The sequence below is a fragment of the Schistocerca cancellata genome, chromosome 6 (assembly GCF_023864275.1).
Source record: "Schistocerca cancellata isolate TAMUIC-IGC-003103 chromosome 6, iqSchCanc2.1, whole genome shotgun sequence".
NCBI lineage: Eukaryota > Metazoa > Arthropoda > Insecta > Orthoptera > Acrididae > Schistocerca > Schistocerca cancellata.
In genome coordinates this window covers 545619907-545644244 of record NC_064631.1, presented here as the reverse complement: position 1 = coordinate 545644244, position 24338 = coordinate 545619907, and positions in this window count along the sequence as shown.

Genomic DNA, 24338 nt, shown 5'->3' with positions numbered 1-24338 from the left:
CGACAAAAAGTTATAGTCGTGAACTCAATTCAGGTAAATATCGAATATTGAACCCATTGCATCAAGATGTTGATTAAGAAACTAAAAGTGAACTTCCTCTGCATCTCAAACTTTGTGTAATACAGTGGCGTAAAAAGAATACAGTTTTTGTTTCACATATCAGCTACATATGAAGTAATCGTATAAAAACGACATAAACGACAGAAATTTAACGATGACGATTTGATATCAAAATGATAACGCTACGCTCAGACGTGATTTGTATGCATCCTTGTGAAGTTCTTCGGACCAAAGCTGTATTGATCAAGTGGCTGACAATACCGAGCACACTTGCCACAATTATGATCGATGTCACAGTTCGTAACAACTGCCAAAGAACTGTTTATCGAGAATGATGAAGGATGGAACCGCACGCACAGTAGACTACCAATGGCTCTTCATTAGTAGGCAATGCTCTGGACAGCACTGCTCGCACAAATTGTAGGTCAGCTTCCATCGCCATTTAGCACAGCGCTCTGCATAATGTGTGAATGGCAGAAGCAAATCATTTTTATTGTTGGCCTGAATAGCCGTTTCTTTTATGACGCTCTAAAACCATTAGCCTATATACTATGATCTTACAATTACAGCCAGAATAGCTAAGAAGTGAGGCACTGCATGCATTAAATGCATTCTCGTTAGGGGTTTTTGTTGACTCATTTCTGTTAACTTCCACCAGACGTTTACTACCTAAATGACTTCTTTCACAAATTAAAAAGGGAAGGTAACTAACATTTCAGTTAATTATCCAGAGTACAGAGTATCACATGCAATCTTGTTACTCTATTTGATGAGTATTTCAGATATGCAATGGAAAACCCTACGTTTTTGACACTTATTCAGCATACTAGAGGAGAAACTCGGCATTGCCCAGGTATTTACTAATTTATGTGCATCTGCGCCCCTACCGCGCAATGCATGCCCTTGTGTTTCAAGTTTATGACTTCATATCTCCTGATCTATGCGTCATACAATAATATAATCTTGTACAAACTTCCAGCAGCAAATGATGATACAATCTGCGAAATTTATTGTCAATAGAAGTACTAGCAAAGAAGTAATAAATTTAAACATCGTGCATGGTGTGGCAGTTTTTCACGCATGACATCATATGTCCTGGACTGAATATCACACAATAATATAATTTTGTACTTAAATTGGAAGGTATATGTGCATACTGTTCGTAAAACGTGTCACGAATACAGTTAGTAGTAAAGAGACAATAAATTATAACATAATGCTTCATGTGGTACTTTTAGTGCATGAACAGCAGAAAACTAGTAAGTGATGAACATTTTTACTTTCACCATTTCATAGCGGTTGTCAGCAAGAAAAATTTTATAAGGTTTGAAATTACATGTAAAGGTCGTTGTCAGTCTCTAAGTACTTTCATTCTCAAACACTTGCTCAATGAAGTCTAGAAATTCACACATCATGGCTTACACTTCTGTTTCATCCTCACCTCCATCCCTTTGATAGGTAGGTACTTCTGACTCCAACAGCGATTGTTGCATGGCAGTAAGGTTTATGTGCACCAAGTTTTGTTGAAATTGGTCCAGTGGTTTAGGAGGAGATGGACAACATACACACATGCACACTTGCACACGTGCACACACACACACACACACACACACACACACACACACACACACACACACACACACACAAACACACACACATTTTTATAATAAGTATGGATTCTTGTGATATTGGAAAGAAATGAATGCTGACTTGCATCCAATGATACTAAGTTCTTGGAAATAGATCTCAGTGAAAATAAATGATTTCAGTAATATGGATAACCAGGAAAAACTGGTCTTTAAAAGTGAGAAAAGCTAAGATCACAGAATCAAGATTTGTATTTCCTAGCATGGAATCTGTACATGAAGATGGAAGTTTTGCACTGTGAAAAAAAGAGAAAATTGACTAATGTATACAAAAATCAAGTAGTACCTATATACATTAACTTCTAAGAAAGGACAAGCTAAAATTATAAAAAGGGTTAGAAATAGGTAGAATATTATATATACAGGTAGAATATTATATTTGTCTAATGTCTCTCCATCCAGCTTGACATTTGACTCTCACTACACCCCATTTGAAGAACACTAGACATCACAGTGGATTATATTTGAAGACATTGGCCCAGTTTTACAAATACTGCCATTATATGCACAAATAACCAAAAGAAATCAAAAGCCTCATTTTTAGATAAAACAGAATGTGTATATAAAATGACATTTTTGTATGTAAATAACTCAATTTACACACTCATTGCACCCCCTGAATTAGGTAGCTGAAATTATACTTTGAACTAAATTTTGAAGTATAAATAATATAAATTTAATAAGGTAGCTGAAATTATCCTTTCAATTACTTTTGATGTATAAAGAATATAAACTTTAGATCATATTTCATATGAAATACTCAAGGAATTCTCAGAGTGGATTCTGGCTCATGAAACTCGTTATCATTGTTTTCAAGCTTTTCAATTCCTTTATTTTTTAATTTTATATTACCTTCTTAAAAAACTGAAAATCTGTACTGGTAATTAATTTGTCTGTCCTGTTTACTAAAATAATTTTAAATTTATTATTGAGGTTCATACAACATTTTTCCCCATATCTAGTTTTTAAATATTTACAACCTATAATGTAAAGTAGTTCATTTACACCTAGCACACTTTTTTCTTTAAACACATGGGCATTGCTTGAAGTATTCAGATTCTTGAGTAGAGTATCCATTTACACAGAATAAAAATTTAATAAGATTAAAAAATTTTAATCTTGTAAATATGACTAATGTATGGATGAATTTAAATATAACATTATTGTTGAAAGAAATAATAAACCAAGAGAGCAACAAAAGTTGAATGTAAGTTGACAAAGAATATTTTAAACCACATTAATTATGGAACATTTGAGAAATCAGCACCACACTGACAGTATCAATGCATTAAAGTGAATTTATAGACAAAAAGAACACAAAATAATATTTGTTAGTTATCAGGAAAATGATAAAGTTTGGAAGAAACAGCAAACAGATTTTTATGACTGTAAAAAAATAGCAAATTATAATTTGCCACTAAACGATTTACAAAAAATATTACAAAATTGTATTGAAGCCTATTCATTATTTTTAAAAGTTTCTCACTTAATAGGCAGAGATTTAGAAGACAGACAGTACAATAAAAATCTCCTAATAAATTTATTCCATTTGTATAATAACTGTGGAATGGATTTTATGTTTACATTAGAAAAGATAGAACAACTTTTTCAATATCCAGTATCCACTGATATAAAAAAAATTATACGTGTATTATACGTTATACATGGACTCAGAAACATCAACAAAAATTCTGCAGAGGTTTATATTGTTGAAAAGATGGCAGAAACGACGTATAATACACCTGAGGTGTATGATTATGAATGTGGAAACTATACAGAAGATGATAATAATAAATAATTACCATATGATAATGTATTTATTTTATTTTTCAATAATATTATTATTAAATAATTTTTTCTCATCATGAGGATTCAACACATTGTTTATTTCAACTGCATAGATTCATGCGATTTAATAATTTTTATCATATTTATTAATCATGTCTTCGAATTTTTTACCATTTTTCTCCACTTCCTTTCTTTTCCATTATTAAATTATGGCTTTACTACATTTGCAATTGCCGTTGATTCACCAGGTAATAAACCAGCAGCAGCTAATGCTGCACAAAGTAATGGTAGAATTACTGCTCCATGTTTTGCTAACAGAGAACCTGTTTTCTTCTTTTTTAAAAGATATTCATACAACTCCTTTCCAATGAGTATAGGTAATGTTATAAGTAACTTAGAGCCTTTTTTAATTTTAGCATCTTTCTTCTTCTTTTGAGTGCCATTTAAATATGGATATTCCTTTAATTCTGCATTTGGAATCTTAATTTTAATTTCTTTTACTTTAGTTTTACCACTTGCTAGCCTTGCATTATAAAATCTGAAGTTACTCATTTATATAGTTGAAGTTCTTTATCTGCTTCATGAATTTTTTTCCAAATCATCATTATTATCTGTATAACCAACATTGTGTTTTTTAGATTCTTCATTTCATCTTTTAATTTCTGGATCTAGTTTAGTAAAAGGTCCACAGTATGAATAGTCTAGTAGATGCATCTCTGGCATTGGGAAATAATTTAAAACCCAGTTGACTAAATCTTTACCACATTTTTTACTTTTCCAAAATGTTGAGGAAGATCATTCAAAAATGTAATGAAATATGGAATTACTTTTGCATTGATGATGAAATCAGTAAATTTATTTCTTAACGTTTAAGTTATTCTTACTTTTTCATGGTGATAGTTTTTATTTCCAGCTTATTCTTCTCTATGAATTACAGCTGATCTATCGATTAATTGACAGACATCATCTATCCAAAAACATTTGATTACTTTTTCTGTATATTTTTCAGTTAAACCTTCACCAACGTTTTAAAATGAACTGTTAAGATATCTTTCTGAAATACTAGGAAAATAACCTTCAGCAACTCTTTTTATCAAATTGTTATATTTATTTTTTAACATCTTTGGCTTTTAATTTTTTGTTTCTTTTTCATAATGCTCTATATATTTCTGATTCAATTAATGTATAATGTCTTATCACTGTCATCTTATTTAATTGTTGAAATATCATTAAATCCTAGTTAATAATGTTGAATATAAGGTGCCTTACGTTTTTCAACTCTCTTCCATAGCTTTCAAAATATTATCACCTAATCCTTTCATTCCCTGTTATAACTTGTTCAGTTGCAACACTAAGTGGTTGATCTTTTCTTTTAATTTTTCATATTCTGTTCTTGGTTGTTTTTTACATTTCCTAAGGTCCTATTTTAATTGTTACTTTACTTTCCTATTTCATCTAGCTTTGTCGACAACATTAGAATCATATTTTGCAAACATTTATTAGGTATGAAAAAAATTATTTAAAATCATTTTTAATGTTTATGTTTATTAAATCACTAAAAAACACTTCATTTTTTGTCTGTACTTTCCTTCATTTGGCTTCCTAGTCATATGTATGATAAAAAATCCAAACTGATCAGTCCAATGTTTACTATACATTTCTTTAAAATCATCAAACTTTATATCACCTCCAACAAACTCATGATAAATAAGGTTTTAATTTGTAACATAATGTCTGAAGAAATTAGAATTATTTCTTACTAATGGTTTTGGTATTTTTGAATAAGTTTGAGCTTAATAAAAAACAACCTATTCCTTTATGTCAACCTATAGTAAAACATTCTCTAACTACATCCTGATTATCAAGAATGACACAATCAAAAACAACAACAGGATTGTCTTCACATAATTTTTACATGGTCTTCGAGTGATGAAAATGCTGTTCTTAGATGGGTTGATCAAAATGAAGCTGGAGTAGAAATAAAATGTAATCTTGCAAAAAAAAGATTGTTGTAGAATTTGTGAAAATTTGTGTTTTTGTAGTTAGATATGAATCAAAATTTTCACTTAAGTTAGAGCAAGACAGACTAAAAAATATGAAGGTTCCCATATATTTCATTGAACCACAAACTGTAGAGAATGCTGAACTGAGGGAAAAAAATTGAACTAAATATTACCAAGTACAATAATTCTGCAGAATTTGATTGCTGTATTTTATTTTTTGTCATATTTCAAACTAAACAAAGGAAATAATCAACTAATTGATTCTTCTTTATTTGTTCATGTTAAATTATAAAATATCTAGGTAAAAAAGCTTTTTCCTCTAGAAATGAGGAATCTAAATAATTATCTGAAAGCATAGAACACTTTCCTGGTTTTTAAGGGAGTCACTAAATTGTATGGTGATGTTAATGTAAGTCATTCAGTTTTATTGAAAATCAACCCACTTTTTCTAAATATGTCCTGGAGAATGAATGTGTTAGCCACACAGAAAACTACAATGAAGTTAGTTGCAACTTTTAATGATAAAATTACGAATGATACAGTTTTGTACTTGTATTACATTATGTGTTCTGAATATTTAAAAATTAGATATTGCAAAAAGTTTGTATGGAACTCTATAATAAATTTAAAATTATTTTGCCAAACAGATATAACAAATTAATTATCAGTTGGGATTTTCAGTTTTTGAAGAAGATAATATAAAACTAAGATATGAAGGAAGGAAGAAAATTGAAAATAATGAGTTTCATGATCTAGAATTCTCTCTGTGAAAGTATAACTTCATCTACCTCATTAAATTTATATTCTTTATACCTCAAAGGTAGTTGAAAGTATAATTTCAGCTATCTAATTCATTTATACCCGTCAATTTGAGCTCATGGGGTGTGATGGGTGTGTAAATAGACTTATTTATATAGAAAAAATGTCGTTTTATGTGCGCCTCTTGTTTTGTCTAAAAATGCAGCTTTAGACTTTTTACAGTTATTTGTATATAAAATGCTCCTATGTGTAAAACTGCACCCGTGTTCCCAAATATAATCTACTCATGACTTGTGTTTCATTCAGAGACTTTCTGTCAATCGTTTCGAGTTTGTGTTCAGTTAGACGATGGGATGAAAAATCCTAATTTCCATTTCTTTGTATTAAGATGACAGTCTGTAAGTTATATGCAGACAGATAAACAAAGTAACTAACGGCACATTATATCCACAGGTATTCGCGGCCCAGGAGTCGAACCCACGACACTACTTTACGGGTGGCCAACGCAATCGCTAGAAAACATCGGCCGTCAAACTGCTGCCATCGTAAGGCGCACTTCAATCCAGTGTACCAGCAGCTACGCTGTACGTTTCGCACTGGTGTTTACACTCTCCAGTTCTGGCCGCTGCGCTTAATTCGCGCGCCGCAACGGCGCATTCGATTTGCGCCTCTCGCCACCAGCTGGAATGGTAAAAATACCCGGCAAAGTAGACGTTACTTCACCGGGGCCTATAATTTCAGCTCTATTTCCGTCTCGGGCGTGTCTCATCGGTCGCCAGAGTAAACCGGTCTTCGTGTGACGTCATGCGAGATGACAGGCGGACGACTCTCGAGTACCTGCAAGTGAATACTCAAGTTTTATTCGTGCTGGGGAAACATTTTCTTACTGTTCTTACACTGAGGTGACAAAAGTCATGGGATAACGATAGGAACATATACAGATGGCGATTGTATCAAATACACGGGCAGTGCATTGGCGGAGCTGTCACTTGCACTCATGTGATTCATGTGAAAAGGTTTTCGACGTGATTATCAACGCATGACGGGAATTAACAACTTTGAACACGGAGTGAACAGTCGGCAAGTGATGATCGAAGGGATCTCTGCGTGAATAACGGATGGGTACCAGTCATTGAATGCTGGCCCCTATTTCGACTGGACCAGAGGTAGGAACACGTTGGTCAGGGGGCCTGAAAATGGTGCAATATATCGAAACTTGCTGCTCAATAAAAAAAAACATTGACAATTTAGACGTCTGAAAGGTGTTTTGATTCGACAGTCAATCAAATTTAGTTTTTGTGGCCTGACACATTTTCAAACCCATCGAAGCAGTAATATCAAAACTGTCGATTTTAGAATCTTGCTCCCTCTTTGAAAATTTTCTGTGGACTTCCATAGTGAAATGCTGTTTCAGCTGTTGGTTGAATTACCGAGTGGTCACAAATCAGTGATATTCAACAGCGAATTTGAAAGCAAACTGGTAGCACTGCTCATTGTAGTACTTCGATATGTGTCATAGGACCGTTGCTATTCACAATATACATAAATGACCTGGTGTATGACATCGGAAGTTCACTGAGGCTTTTTGCAGATGATGCTGTGGTGTATCGAGAGGTTGTAACAATGGAAAATTGTACTGAAATGCAGGAGGATCTGCAGCGAATTGACGCATGGTGCAGGAAATGGCAATTGAATCTCAATGTAGACAAGTGTAATGTGCTGCGAATGCACAGAAAGATAGATCCTTTATCATTTAGCTACAAAATAGCAGGTCAGCAACTGGAAGCAGTTAATACCAAAAATTATCTGGGAGTACGCATTAGGAGTGATTTAAAATTGAATGATCATATAATGTTGATCGTCGGTAAAGCAGATGCCAGACTGAGATTCATTGGAAGAATCCTAAGGAAATGCAATCCGGAAACAAAGGAAGTAGGTTACAGTACGCTTGTTCGCCCACTGCTCGAATACTGCTCAGCAGTGTGGGATCCGTACCAGATAGGGTTGATACAAGACATAGAGAAGATCCAACGGAGAGCAGCGCGCTTCGTTACAGGATCATTTAGTAATCGCGAAAGCGTTACGGAGATGATAGATAAACTCCAGTGGAAGACTCTGCAGGAGAGACGCTCAGTAGCTCGGTACGGGCTTTTGTCAAAGTTTCGAGAACATACCTTCACCGAAGAGTCAAGCAGTATATTGCTCCCTCCTACGTATATCTCGCGAAGAGACCATGAGGATAAAATCAGAGAGATTAGAGCCCACACAGAGGCATACCGACAATCCTTCTTTCCACGAACAATACGAGACTGGAATAGAAGGGAGAACCGATAGAGGTACTCAAGGTACCCTCCGCCACACACCGTCAGGTGGCTTGCGGAGTATGGATGTAGATGTAGATGTAGATTTATGTCAGCAGTCACTGACAGCTGAAGCTTCAGTGAATTTATTGCAAAAGTTATGACTTTATAGTTTCTGTTATTGTAAAGATTTTGAGGGCTTTGATGTGTTGAGCAGCAACAGCAAGTGAATCAGAATCAGATTTTATCAGACATAAACTTCACAATTTAACGGATAAATGAAACTAAAGATATACCCATTGTACCAAATAGATGAGCCAAATAAATGGTGCTGAACTCTGTACGAGAAATATGAATTGTTCTACAGGGTACCAAAAAAGTGAAAAATTCTCTGGTCTAACACTAGTTTCTCAGCGAAATGACTTACAATTCAATTTCTGTTACATAAAGAAACAGAGTTTTATACCCATTTTTTCTGAAAATACTTGTACCTATCTTAATGCGACAAGTATTTGATCTTACCTCCGTCCAGAAAATAATAATTCTAGGAAAGATATAATTGCTGTAAAAAGGCAGAACTCTCAAATACCCAGTGTAAACGGTGTATTGTTTGTGGAGGAAGGAAACGCTTTCCAAATAGGCGGCTGAGCAGCTACTCCTGGCCTCTCAGCCAGCAATGCCCTATGCCTCTTCCTTTTGGATAGCTAAGGAATGAGTGGTGACGACGTACAACAATGTTGACAATGATCTGCCATACAACGGCAGTGCGACTAAGCCCAACTGCAAGTTTGGGAGGAACTACGACCACTTACTCGCCGCCTGACTGCAGTGTCAGCACACCCTACCTTAAGGGAAATTGGTGTGAGCTATGGCCAATTTCTGGTAGCCCAACTGATACGCCAGGATATCTGACTGCAAGCTGCAAGGAAGCTTGGTGCGATCTATTACCACTTGATCACAGCCCAACTGTAGTGCCAGTATGCCTGACCGCAAGGACGTTTGGTGCAATATGCGAATATTAACTGGCTGCCACACTGCAGTGACAGTATACTCAACCAAAAGGGAGTTTTGTGTTATCTATGACCACTTGCTGGCCACCCGACTAAAGTAGTCTGCTGTAATACCATCTTTGCGCGGCGTTCGTTGTTATGGTAACAGCGTACCATAAGCATTCTTCCGCCATGTTGTTGTCAATCCATGTGGTCTTCTGCTGCGGCGTTATCTTTACACAGCATGAGTTTTCGTGGTGTCTTCTGGCTGCTATCCATAAATTTTGTTCCTAGTAATTAGTAAAAAACTTCAAAATCAGTGTATTCTCCGTTATAAAATTAACATAGCATACAGCAGACGACTTACACGAAGCGGCTACCATGAAGACAACGTCCCAACAACGCTGGCTAGGGGGCGCTTGATACTTACTATCGCCCATGGCAACGGCGTCCCTACCACAAAAGATAGAGGGCTCTACTCTATCCACAAATGATGTGAAAAATGAATGGGACTACAGTTACCTGAATTTTAAATAATTGTAAATTTCTCGAGGTTTAATTAGTTATATTTACGAGGGCGGTTCAGAAAGTAACCTCCGATCGGTCACAGTGCGGGTTGTGGGGGGAGTAGCGACGCCATCTGTGCGTTCACGCACTCAACAGGTCAGTCGGCATCAAGCGGTGGTCGAGTGAACGTCGTACCTGCGCTAGTTTAGTTTTTGTGGCAGTTTGAAATGTGTGCTGCAATAGAAAACCCCGCCAAATGTGAAGTGCGTTCTGTCATAAGGTTTTTTACAGCCAAAGGATATTCTGCAGCAGCTATTCATCGTGAGCTTTGTGCCGTGTACGGACCAAGAGTTATGAGTGAAGGAGTTGTCCGTGAATGGGTACGTTTATTTAAAAGTGGACGAGAAAACGTTCATGATGAAGAGAGGAGTGGTAGACCATCACTGCTGACTGACGAACTCGTTCAGACAGTTGATGCAAAAGTTCGTGAAAATCGACGTTTCTCAATGTCGGAGTTGTCTACTGGTTTTCCACAGATTTCTAAGACTCTCTTGTACGAGATAGTGACAGCAAGATTGGGTTACCGTAAGTTCTGTGCACGATGGGTGCCCAAAATTCTTACCGACCACCGCAAAACTCAAAGAATGGCCTCTGCATTAGACTTTCTGTCACGTTATGAGGACGAAGGAGAACCATTGTTAAACAGAATCGTGACCGGTGACGAAACCTGGATTAAGTACGTGAACCCTGAGACAAAACAACAATCAAAGATGTGGGCACATTCAAATTCACCTACCAAACCAAGAAAAGCCTCGCAAGATTTTTCTGTCAGAAAACTGATGGCAACGGTGTTTTGGGATGCCAAAGGGGTGTTGTTGGTTGAATTCATGGAACGTGGTACGACCATTAATCAAGACGTGTACTGTGAAACAATAAAAAAGTTACGACGGGCTATACAGAACAAACGCCGTGGTATGCTGACTTCCGGTATCGTTTTTTTGCACGATAACGCCCGTCCTCACTCTGCTCGCAGAACAACGGCCCTTCTTGAGTCCTTCAAGTGGGACGTTATCAACCATCCACCTTACAGCCCAGACCTGGCGCCAAGTGATTATCACTTCTTCATGCATTTGAAGAAATGGCTCGGGTCACAACGGTTTGATGACGACGAAGAGCTCAAAGATGCGGTCACAGGCTGGCTCCAGGCACAAGCGGGTGATTTTTATGCAGAAGGAATTTCAAAGCTTGTGAAGAGATACGATAAGTGCCTCAATCGCTATGGAGACTATGTAGAAAAATAGTGCAAAGATGTAGTTGTAAGATGTATATATTAAAATATTTTTATTTAACTTGGTGTATTTTTTTAAATCAACCGGAGGTTACTTTCTGAACGGCCCTCGTATTATGTTTTATATTGCAACTGGAACAAACTTTAAAATTTACGATTTATTGCTTAGGCATGTAACTACCGTTGGTCACCGTGGAGGGCGTTACTCTCTGCCCACGTGTTGTTGGCCGTTATTTAAGCTCCTGCAAAGAGCCAAGCATGCATAGTTACCAACCGTGCACAGGCAGGGTGACGACTCCACCGAGCGACCAAATAGGTATAAAACTCTGTTTGTTTATGTAACTTTGACTAATTGCTTGTAGATTACGTACATGATTACTTACTAATATTATAACTTTACAGTGTAAATTGTCCTAAAGATGACCCCATCGCGGGTAAAACCGGTTGGTGGCAAAATAAATAATGCGATTGTGACTGTCATTTTGAATAACTGACTACAACCATTTGCTGGCTACCTTACTGTAACGATAGTAAGCTCGACCACAAGGGAATTTGGTGCGAGCTACGATCACGTACTAGCTCTCTGATTGCAGTGCCAGTATGGTTGACTGCAACAGAGATTGGCGTGAGCTATGACACGTTGCAGGCCGCCCGATTGCAGTGTGTCCGTCAGCGATAACCAACGGCTGACACAATAGATTACTACCCACAGTAAATTGGGTTAATTTACAAAACCAATCAACACTAACAACTAGCCCGCATCTCGTGGTCGTGCGGTAGCGTTCTCGCTTCCCGCGCCCGGGTTCCTGGGTTCGATTCCCGGCGGGGTCAGGGATTTTCCCTGCCTCGTGATGACTGGGTGTTGTGTAATGTCCTTAGGTTAGTTAGATTTAAGTAGTTCTAAGTTCTAGGGGACTGATAACCATAGATGTTAAGTCCCATAGTGCTCAGAGCCATTTGAGCCGATTGCAGTGCCAGTAAGCCTGACCACAAGGGAGTTTGGCACAAGCTACAACCACTTGCCGGCTGCCCAACTGTGGTACCAATATGCCATAACATGAGGGAGTTTTGTGTGAGCTACGACCATTTCCTGGCCACATGACTGCAGTGCTAGTATGCCATACTGCAAGAGAATTTGTATCTGTCTCCTGGCTGCCCCTCTTCTGTGCCAGTACGCCAAAATGCAGTGGAGTATGGCACGAGCTACATCTAATTCCTGGCCATCTGGCCAGGTGGTGCGAGACACGACCACTTGCTCATGGCCAGACTGCACTGCCAGTATCCCTGACTGCAAAGGAGATTGGTCTGAGCTGTGACCACTTACTGCCCACCTAACTGCACACCAAATAAGCCAAACCATAATGGAGTTTGGCACAAGCTACGACCACTTGCTCGCTGCCCAACAGTAGTGGCAGTACACCAAAATGCAAAGGAGTTTGGCATGAGATATGACCACTTGCTGGCGACCTGAATCCAGGCCCGTTCAGGCGTGAGCTACATTTACTTTATTAATTTTGTCTTAAACAATATACCAAAAATTTGATTTTATCAGCTTAAAAAGTGACACATGCAACATCCCAGGTCGGTTAGGAAGTTGGTGGTAGCTCACCCACATGTTCCGCTAGCAGTAGCTTGTACAAGCCTGGCACTGTAGTCGGGGGGCTTTATGCCTATATTCTGTGCCCATAAACCTTCCTTGTGAATCAGTCTATCACTGAAAACCGCTTCAAAATCCCTGCAGTAGTACTTGAGATTAAGCTTTACATACAGAGAAATGCGGCAGGGGACTTTAAATTATATGTGTGGATGATTTCAGCAGTGCTGATATTCACCGTTAGATGAACGTGTCATCGTTCCACAGTACTGGGGGACTGTAACTCATCATAGTTCCGCCAATTTGCGCTATGTATTTATAAATTATGTATACAAACCTTCCTCGTTCTACCATATATGTATTAGCGAAATCCAAAATATAATTTCAATAGTAGTTTATCAGGTTAGTCTAAACATACAGACAGACTCTATGGTGTGAGAATTAAATTTATAATATGTATATTCTTAAAAGAAAATGTAATGCGGTACGCGTAAATGAACAAAATATCCAGTATCGTGACGCAATATGACCACCCTTCGGGAATAACTTCACAGACATACATACTAAGCGCAAGGGTAAAATGGGACCTCTGAATTACGTACTGGGATATGAGAGTTTCTGTACTGAGAGATTTAAAACAGAACGACCACATAAATCTAGGGGAAAGCAGCCGCCAGATCCGGGTATGATAGTCCAATCAACGAAAGAAAATTAGAGAAAGCTCGCATATTCGCTAACTTTTGTACAGTGTAAGGGGGGAAGTGACACGAAGAACATACTAAAAATACTGACCGGTGTGGTATGAGAAAGTGGGGGGAGGTGGGAGGGGGGTTTCATTAAATATCACTTTTTATGTTTAGCTTCAATAACTCGAAAACCGCACCTTCAAGAAAAAGCATGTTCCGTTGTAAAAAATTTAAATACGTTAAATTTCCTACAAAAATGATCCTGTTTATTCTTCCTCTTGAAATGATAGTTGCTGGCCGCTGTGGCCGAGCGATTCTAGGCGATTCAGTCCGGAACCGCGCGACTGCTACGGTCGAATCCTGCCTCGGGCATGTAGATGTGTGATGTCCTTAGATTAGTTAGGTTTAAGTAGTTCTGAGTTCTACGGAACTGATGACCTCAGATGTGAAGTCCCATAGTGCTCAGAGCCATTTGAATCATTTTTTTTTACAGTTGATAGTTTGCGTGTTGCAAGTTTATACATAGTGTAAAGTTTACACACAGTGTAAACATGATGTACATACATCAGGAAGCAGTTATACAAACTTTTTATACTCTACCGTCCATCAAAACGCGGAATAATCTACACTGTCCATGGTCTGCCACTGTACAGAGACATCTGTACTCTTCACCAACAACTACTATGTAAATAAACAATTCTCCACATGAAGATGACAGTGTCAAACTTCGAAGCGAGTAGTGACGAAATCAAAAAAAGTTACTGATGCAGAAACTATTTTATTTGTATTTATTAATAGTCGCAGGCCTCGCAATGCCATCTCTTATGGACAAAATATTCGCAACTGACTGTAATGTTGTACCTTCTGTGTGACCATTACTTCTACGAAAATTATTTTTCACTTCTTACGGACTTTTCGACAGTGTGAGATGGCTTACAATATTCTATTGTATTTATTTCAGAGACTGGGAGGTAAGCTTCAGTCAATAATTTCGGATCAGCAATTGTAGTGCCATGTTCAATGCAATGTTCTATGAATATTCTCTCAACTTACTTGTAGAAGAGTGCCCTGAATTTTAGTCTAGAGCTAAGCATGCTCTTTGCTCTGGTAAATGGTTTTAAAATCGTGTGTTAATGTGATAGGAAGGGTACTCATTAAAAGGACACAGCCATAAGTAATATAAAGTCCCAATTTTACTGTTGCAATTACTAGGTGTGTCTGTTAAGTTATTCCTGAAGGGGAATCAGTTTGCTTCTCGATATTGTTTTTATAGGTCAATGTTCGTAACGTAAAGAGGGTATTTTTCATCAGGATATTTTCAGTGGCATTTCAACTTCCACCATTTCAATATAACGCCTTTACTTTGGAACAAGTATTTTAGAAGCCATGCTGTATGAAGTGCCCTGCACTTACAAAATTCATATATTCGTTGATATTAATCTGATCGTGACAAACAAGACATCGCTGATTAGCTCTTGTTAAGGGCAATAAATTTAGCTGCACAGAATTTTCATGTGATTCCTAACGCAAGCACGATAGAGCGACATAAGGGAATAGTAGAATTAATAAGTTTATAGACACTTACAGGTAAGGTATAGATTGACACACAGCGGCATCCCATTCTAGAACCATAGTAACAGTATAGCCGAATATCAGAAGATGTAATTGACTCATATTTACGTGCATCAGTTGCATACCATTAAACAGGCAAATTAGGAGAATGTGATAAGGGATAACGCAATTGAGGCATTTTCCAGAAGAAGGGCTCATAGGTCTTCGCGCCTTTTTTTTTTCGGGAAATTGTTTAAAATTGATCATTGTGTGATGCAGAATATTCTACCAACATTTTCTGTCCTTATCTAAGTGCTAGAAGTAGGGTAGCATTCTATTGACGCGTGTGTGCACAGCACTCCTTATTCAGTTTAATGCAGCGAGTGCTTATTTGCATCTCAGCTTACTTGGAGGGTCGCCAGTTAGCGTTCACATCACGAAAAAACTCTTTCGAGGTTGTGCAGCAGTAAATATTAGTAATGCGTAGGAAACGACGACAGCCTTATGACAATTCGAACACGAAGAAAGACTATAGGAAAATAAAACGGCAGCGATATGAGAGCGTTAGCATTAAAGGGAAGACATTTTCAGTTGCATCGTCGTGTTGCCGAAAAAGTGTTAGTTGCAATGAGGTGGTAGCCAGTAAGAAGAGCTCTTTTGTAGTTTCTATGTAGATCAAGATAAAGCATTATAGGCTTCTGTCCTACGTAAATGTTTATTGAAGAAATCTAATACGTCTAACAAGAAACTGACGGTAAACACAAAGCAAAGAGGGATAATACCTGAGAATATTTTATGTATATTTCTAGCACTAAGTCGAACGTATTTCGTGCTTACATTTTAATCCTGTGCCGGATATCTGTCAAAAGACTACGAATTGTACAACAAAAACAAACAAGTTAATGATTCGTTTCAGGAGAGAAGGGACAAGCATGATAATCACCCTTACAAAATAACAGTTGACATCTGGGAGATGGTAAGAGAGCACTTACGCACAATTCCGAGTCGACAAAGTCATTACTGAGAACACAAATCGTGTTTTAGATATTTTGAAAACCCAACTCTTAATATTAAATCACTGTATGATCTTTTATCAAAGATATTCTTTGAAACTGCAGGTGAAAAGCTTAAAATGAGTTATGTAATCTGTTTTAAGTATCTCAAGCTAAACTGTGAATACACCTTCAAACAAACCAAAACAGATGTCTATGACTTTCGCACTGCTTCTGGAAACAGAAAGTTTGAATCCAGCAAATACGACCCCTGCGTAGCAGAGTACTTAAGGCACAAAAGGAATACTGAAATATACATTTCACTTAAGGAAAACTTTATTCATAAAGCCAAATCTGACTCTTCACATCTTGCGATTGGGTCTGATTATTTACAAAATCTGCCCATACTAATAATGAATGTGACTGTGCCTAGCCAAATTTACAAACGTCTGTTACGGCTCTTTGCTTTTAACGTGCGTGTACGCAATGACGGTGCATCATACATGTACTGCTTCATGGAAATGCATGTTAAAAAGGAATGTATCGTTCTGACATGATGTTCTAGAACTCAAACTGCGTCAAGATTCTGTTTGCTCTCCGATGCATGTTATACACAGAATAAGAACTCGACGGTAGAGGCATTTTCTTCTTGAATACCACGAATGTTTCATCTGGAAGTTACTGGTTTTTTCCCGATTCCTTTGGGTAATGTGGAGCTTTGGTCTGATTAAAGCGAACGTGAAGAAAGAAGAAATCATTTCTACTACAAATCCCTACGTATCAACGTCGATGTGCAAAACTAGTCCATCGCCCCGTATTGTTTTTATGGACACATGCACAATAAAGTAACGGAAAGAAGGCATTGACACATATGTCTTCAAGAAACCTATTGCCAAGGGAACTATGTTTAAAATACATAAGTATTTTGTTCTTGCATTGAAAGCAGTTGTTTCAGCACTAGGCTCACTAACATGCAAAGGTGAGATTATCAGCAGTGTCGTTTAATCCACAGAAGCAAGAATACAATGGATGTCATGGATTTATTTTAGTACATAGACGATAAAAGCAGTTCGTGGTTTGCTTGAAAATAGCCACTAGCATCCAGACTTCATTTAGAAAACAGACATCCATGCAGGAGAAGAAGAAGAAAGAGTAGAGAAAATAAAAGGTCCTTCAGTAACTAGAAACTATCCATCATAATGATGGAACAGAGGACAAAACTGTGGTACTTACTTTCTGTAGTCGTATTTTGTTATCAATTTACTGTCTGTTATTTTATTTTTGTAACTTTTGTGCAGGTTCCCCGAGCGTAGATAACATTAACAATAATATTACTGTTAAGTTTTCATGTATTCTCATTGTTAAAATAACATTTGACGAAAGAAATGTTTGCTCATTATAACCTACTGACACCGATTTATAGGAAAAAGGGCCTATAAATGCTTATTAGAAATATTATTTTTCACATTGAAAACATTGGGTAAAAAATCTAGTATTATAGCAAGATTTATGTATTAGTAGTACACATCCTATTAAAATATACTTGCACATTAGAATCAGGTTGCTATTCAAGTGTATTAAAAGTATTTAAACTTTCCTGTCTCAAATGGACATCTTATCCTATGAGCCTCTCCTCCGGAAAATTCCGCAATTACAAATATGCGATGAGGAAGCGGAAAGAGTTTCCTTTCAGGTCCTCACCAAACTCTTATGGGTTTCTTGTCATTTACGCACATTTGTTTTGTACAATAAAATACTTAATTAAAGAGCAATATTTAACACATACATATGTATTACGGTTATGTGCTTTCAACGTCCGTGTTCACAATGCTGATTCATCTTCAATGTTTTGCTTCATGGAAATGCAAACTAAAAAGGACCCCATCACCGGAAGTTATAAGTTTCGTGGTTCTGCTGTGCTCACTGATGTGTACCTCGTACACTACGCTGCACAAAGACCTTTCATCACGGTCAACTAGACAATACATATATTATCTATGGGTTGTACAGCTATTCTTAGCCTAAAAGTGTCCATCGTCAAACTAGCAATATTCATGTTGCAATGAACACTACGTGGATTCTCAGCCGGAAAAGTCACTTTACGGTATTTTGAAATTGTGAGAACCCTTTTCAGATGTCTAGGACTTTATCACAATAGTCATCGTTCGGGCAGGTTCTTTTATAGACTGCTACCACCAGGAACTATAACAACTTGAATAATGGTAAACTTGTTACAGTTTTTTGAGGAATGTGTTATGAGTTCAACAACGTCATCCACCACCAGCATGTCCCGGACCAGTTCCCTACCTGCAAAAACGGGAAAATTAACGGCGTTGGCAGATCCGTGTAATCGTGCAAACAGATTTTCCTTTTGCGGTAAAAAGTGCATTGATGGCTCAGAACCATAGTCGTCAAAAAACGGAAATTTATAAGGTCGAAATAAATTTACTGAAGGCGAATAACTTGGCGTCAGCTACATTAGTTGCAGATGTTCTACCTGCTGGTGACATGTGAAATTTTCTGCCGGACTGTGTCTCGAAACGGGATTTCCCCCTTATCGCGAGTGGTCGCATTACCATTACGCTACCCGATCACGCCTACCGAACTGACCCAAACTTCCACATGTCACACCGTCTACATCGCAATACTGACATATACTGAAACTGTGCTATAAGGATGTAGAGAGTGTAAAGTTTGCATCAGTCCGGGAGGTGTGCACGGGTGGCATAATGGTATGGCGACCAATCGCGATAGTCGGGCAATCCCCTTTCGAGGCCCGGTCCGGCAAAAAATTTTCATGTCACCAACCGGTAGAACATCTGTACGTAATGCAGCTGACGCCAAGTTATTCGCATTCATCGAATTGGTTTCGATCCAATTTCGAACTGCTGTCAATCGCCATCGATGGAAATTTATAAATTTGAGATCAGTTGCCTTTCTGCAGTAAGCGAATGATACGCACTTAACACTTCTGCAGGAAAGCAAAGTAAATCGTGTCCATTAGAACCTTGCCGAGGGCACTTCCTGAAGAGCAACAGCCAAGCGATATTTTTAGCCGAAATAATTAATGTACTTTAAGAGTTTGAAACATGTCCGTCCCATTTCCGCATTCGAGACTCCTCGCGGTGTGTGCCAGGCACGCAACGCACCACGCACGTGAATGGCGTCGTATTTCTGGGGCTCGCTGCGTAAATATGTCTGCGACCTGTTCACATTCACATTATGACTTCTGTTAGACAAATAGGTAAGAAGTTAAATGAGAAGCAGGAAAAGCAGGTATCGCGGAAGGAGGAAGTGTCATATCTGGGGTGACAGGCCGCCGCGACAGGTGCTCCAGGTCAGAAGCCTCCCGCGTGTTAATCTGAGACCCTGGCGACCGTCCCAAAAACACCCACTCTCTCCTTTAGTGCCAGGAAAAAGAAACAACACTGACGACTTTCATTCAGCAAAGAGACGCCAGGTCTCTGACCGCACTGGTAAAAAACATATCCATAAGTATATAGGGTACTAATAAAACACATGTTGAGGGCCTGTTGCAGAGATCGAAATGGAGAAAACGCAACGAACGTACAGTGTTTACCGAAAGAATTTTCGTCATCTGTCGACTCTAGCCTGGGAAGCTCGAAAGAAAATTAATTTGAAGAAGAAATACATTGTTTCCGCCGCACACGGACAAACAAGGAACGTAATGTACTTGTCTTATTACATCTGTTAGATCTGTAGGCAAAATACTTCAGAATCCATGTCGAATACCACGAGAATAGCCGGCCGCTGTAGCCGAGCGGTTCTAGGCGCTTCAGTCCGCAACCGCGCTGCTGCTACGGTCGCAGGTTCGAATCCTGCCTCGGGCATGGATGTGTGTGATGTCCTTAGGTTAATTAGGTTTAAGTAGTTCTAAGTCTAGGGGACTGATGACCTCAGATGTTTAGTCCCATAGTGCTCAGAGCCATTTGAACCACGAGAATAAGTTTGATGTTGGTGCACGAAACGACACGAGTTCTCAGCGAAAGCGTTAGTGTTTGTAAGTGGCTTCACATGTTTGCTGTTAGACTGATTTGCATACTACACGTGTTGCGACATGTTACATAGAGATTATCTGGATGTTGCTTGATAATGACTCGGAATTGGCGTAAAGGAAATAAATTTTGAAAATTGTACAGGCCACAATGGACAATTTTTTTCATTCGAAATATAAATCGTTCTCAAGTGCCCGATAGTAACTGCTGGTTTGGTAATGGGAAAATGAAGCTAGACATCAGTGGAAGAACAGGCAATGAATGGTTGATATAAGTAGACTATCTGATCAGAAGCCTATTAGTGGGCATGAGTATTTGGTGTGTCGACCGTTCCCCTTTATGACAGGTTGAACTCTGCTGGGCGCACATTCAGGGAGGGGTTTGAAAGTCTGTGGAGGAATGGAAGCTCATTCTTCCTCAACACCCGAAAAAAGAGAAGGTAGTGATGTTGGTCGCTGGTGTCTGGAGCAAAGTAGACGTTCTAACTAATCCCAGAGGTGTTGTGGTGTCACCACCAGACACCACACTTGCTAGGTGGTAGCTTTTAAATCGGCCGCGGTCCGCTAGTATACGTCGGACCCGCGTGTCGCCACTGTCAGTGATTGCAGACCGAGCGCCGCCACACGGCAGGTCTAGTGAGACGTCCTAGCACTCGCCCAGTTGTACAGCCGACTTTGCTAGCGAAGCTACACTGACAAATACGCTCTCATTTGCCGAGACGATAGTTAGCATAGCCTTCAGCTACGTCATTTGCTACGACCTAGCAAGGCGCCATTTATCTTTTGCTGGTTATCTTAATAAGCCTGTACCGTCAGACCGATGTTCACCAATTATGGAATAAAGTTAAGTATTACATCAACTACGTACTTTATTTGCTATATTCATTACATTGTAATGTTCCAGATCTCACGCCAGTCTGCGTGAGCTAAAAGCGTGCGCTTCGGCCTCCTCTAGCAACACGGTGTTGGCTCTTCTGCCAACACTACAGGTGTTCCACTAGGTTCAGATTGAAACAGGAGAGGCCAGTCCGTTTCAGGAATGCTACCGTTCACAAGCCATTACCTCACAGATCCTACTTTATGACAGGGTGCGTTGTCATCCTGATACAATCAGTTATCCGAACTGTTCCTCTACTGTACGCAGAACACAGTACCGTGAATATGCTCATATCCTTCCGCATTTAGTGTTTTCTTAAGCCCAGTAAGGGGACCACACCCTCATCACGAAAAGTGTTCAATACCGTAATACCACCACCGCCTTCATTCTTCACTGTTGGCACTAAACATGACGATCAGTAACGTTCGCCAGCCATTAGTCAGAATCTTCCAACAGATTGGCACAAGTATAGCGCAAGTCATCAGTCCAGGTCACTCCTCTATTGTCCAGTGGCGCTGCTATTCACACCACCTGAAGTGGTGCTTAGCAGTGACTACTCAAACGTGTGGCTTACGAAAAGCTGCTCAACCACTGAATTCCATCCTTTTTAAATCACTGTGCACAGTCACTGTGTTGCCTGGTCTGCTGCTAGCACCTGGGAACTCAACGAGTGATTTCGTGCGATTTTTCACAACCGCTTTCCGCAATGCTAGACAATATCTGTCAATCCGTACATAAGGTGAAACGCGTACGTTTCATAGGCAGCGATGGCGAGCCATGACAATCTCTGACCAGAGAGCATGTAGTCAGTTCAGTTGCGAGAGAGTAATAGCGCGCGAGAGTACAGTGCAGTTGCATGTAGGGAGTCGGTAGTTGCAGTTGCGAGTTAGCAGTTGTGTATGACGAGTCGGCGGGCGTCGACATGGCTCTATGGTCGGGATTCAGGACGAGGTATATTGTTAAATAAGGTAATGAAGCAGCATTGCGCTCATCTGATAATGTAATGGATCTTAAGTGTAATTAATTTGTTTAAGAATCGCCCCAATAATAATTTTGTTTTTAAACCAAGCATTTTAACAAAGAATCCCTTTTTTGAAATAATATTTTTCCTGCATTTCCTTAAAGAAAAGTTTCCCTTAAATTAAAATATATATATATATATATTTGCGATGCATTTCCTCCAAGCTATGGCGAAAAATAAGAGCAGATGCAGTATTACTGAAGTAAGAATTTGAGTTTAATCAGGGCCTAAAGATCGACATTTCTGTCTATTTGTGTTTTCATTGTCACTGAGATTTCATTTATTTCTTATTAAATTGACTTCAAAATTCTGTGGGGAGGTTACAAAGGTCATGCGATTTTTACGTGAAGTCTGTTTGGACGTGGTTTAGTTTTAGTTGTTCCTTTGTGTTTCCACTCCACAATCACATCAACAGTCGACCTGAGCTGCTTTACTAAGGTTAAAATGCTCCTGATGGATTTGTTACTCAGGTGCCGTCCAAAGTCACTGAGCTGTTCTGACCGATCCATTCTGCTGTTGCTACTTGTCTGCTCACTACACAATATTCCGCCTCTCCGGATCTCTAGTGATAAATTCCAAATTACGTAGGGTGTCCAGATACTTTTGTTCAAATAGTGTACGTCGAGATGTAAGTCTATATTCCGCAAGCGACTTAGCTTTGTGTAGCGAAAGAACCCGTTGGTGCCATTCTCAATTGACCACCTTCGCTGTTCCATTTGCTGTTACAGTTACGCAGGAACAACTGTCGTACCGTGATAACCGTAACGAAACAAACAACTCTTCTTTGGATCATCTCTATCTCCTCTATCAGCCCTTCTTAGTAAGGGTGTCAGACTGACGAGCACCATTCAAAACGTGACCAAAAGAGGTTTTGAAAGTTACGTCTTTCGCGAGTTAATCAGATTTTCTTAGAAAATATGGAAATTTGTGGTAAGTTCCTACAGGACCAGACTGCTGAGGTCATCGGTCCCTAGGCTTACACACTACTTAATATAATTTAAACTAACTTACGCTAAGGACAACACATACACCCATGCTCGAGGAAGGACTCGAACCTCCGACGGGGGCAACCGCGCGAACCGTGGCAAGGTGCCCTAGACCGCACGGCTATCCCGCGCCACTTTTCTTAGAATTCTTCCAGTAAATGTCAAATTGCATCCGCTCTTCCTACAGCTGGTTTGACGTGATCTTTCCGCAGTAAGTCGCCCCGGAGTACTACTGCTAGTCCTTTTTTTTAATTTTTTTACTGTTTGCAATGATCGATTACCAATCATATAAATGCTGTACATCTGATTTATCCGTTACTGCAATCCAAACAAGTTTCGTAGTTAGTGAATTTCGAATTACGTTTATTATCTTGGGGATGTTCCTCACCGTGCTGGGATGCGCTAGGACTTCGATTGTTATCTTGATTGTATATGGGAAAAACAAAGTTTTCACACATGCAATAACCACCTATGTTTATTTTGCAGACCGGTTTTGCAGCATTTTCAATGCAATAAAAAGAGTACAGCTTATCGGAAGTTATTATGTCCAAAATGAGTAACTTAAAAAATATAAAAACATACAGCTTAACGAGTATAAACAATCTACATAGTTTATTTGTGGAGGCAGAGTGCGAACGCCATGTCAGAACATTGTTCCAGTGGAATTAACAAAGATAGTACGTGGGGCCTACGACAGATGTGTATCGTGTATCTGTGTGCTTTTACGAGTTAAAATTTTCTAATATTTGTGAATACATCTGCGTATATCTCTAAAACTGTTCCGTTTTTCACCCTGATGTATATCATTCTTAACTGAAATTTATCATTACACTGTAGCGTGTTACTCTAATTTGAACACAAACTATACTCATTATTACTCCAACTGTTACTATCAACAGTCGACTTTTTTCTTACCATCAGCAGCTACTAAAATATCATAGCCTATTTTGCTTGTTCTATGATTTTATATAGAATTTGTCTTTCCTGAAAATCCAATATCGCGATAAGGGCATATGATGCAAGATACTAGTATAACATGACAGTGAAACTGCACTTACATTGTGTCGTATCTACTATCAGGAATGCATGAGACAGGTGGATGACTATGTTTCATCAGCTCCGTGTCGAGATGACACACACTTACCTGTAAACAACAAGAAAAATCAATCATTGTACTCCTTAACAGGAGAATAACTTAAGTAACTTAATTCAGGTGTTAAACTGTACAATACTCTTTCTTATTCACCATCAAATGGAATTTCAGGAAATATGGCAG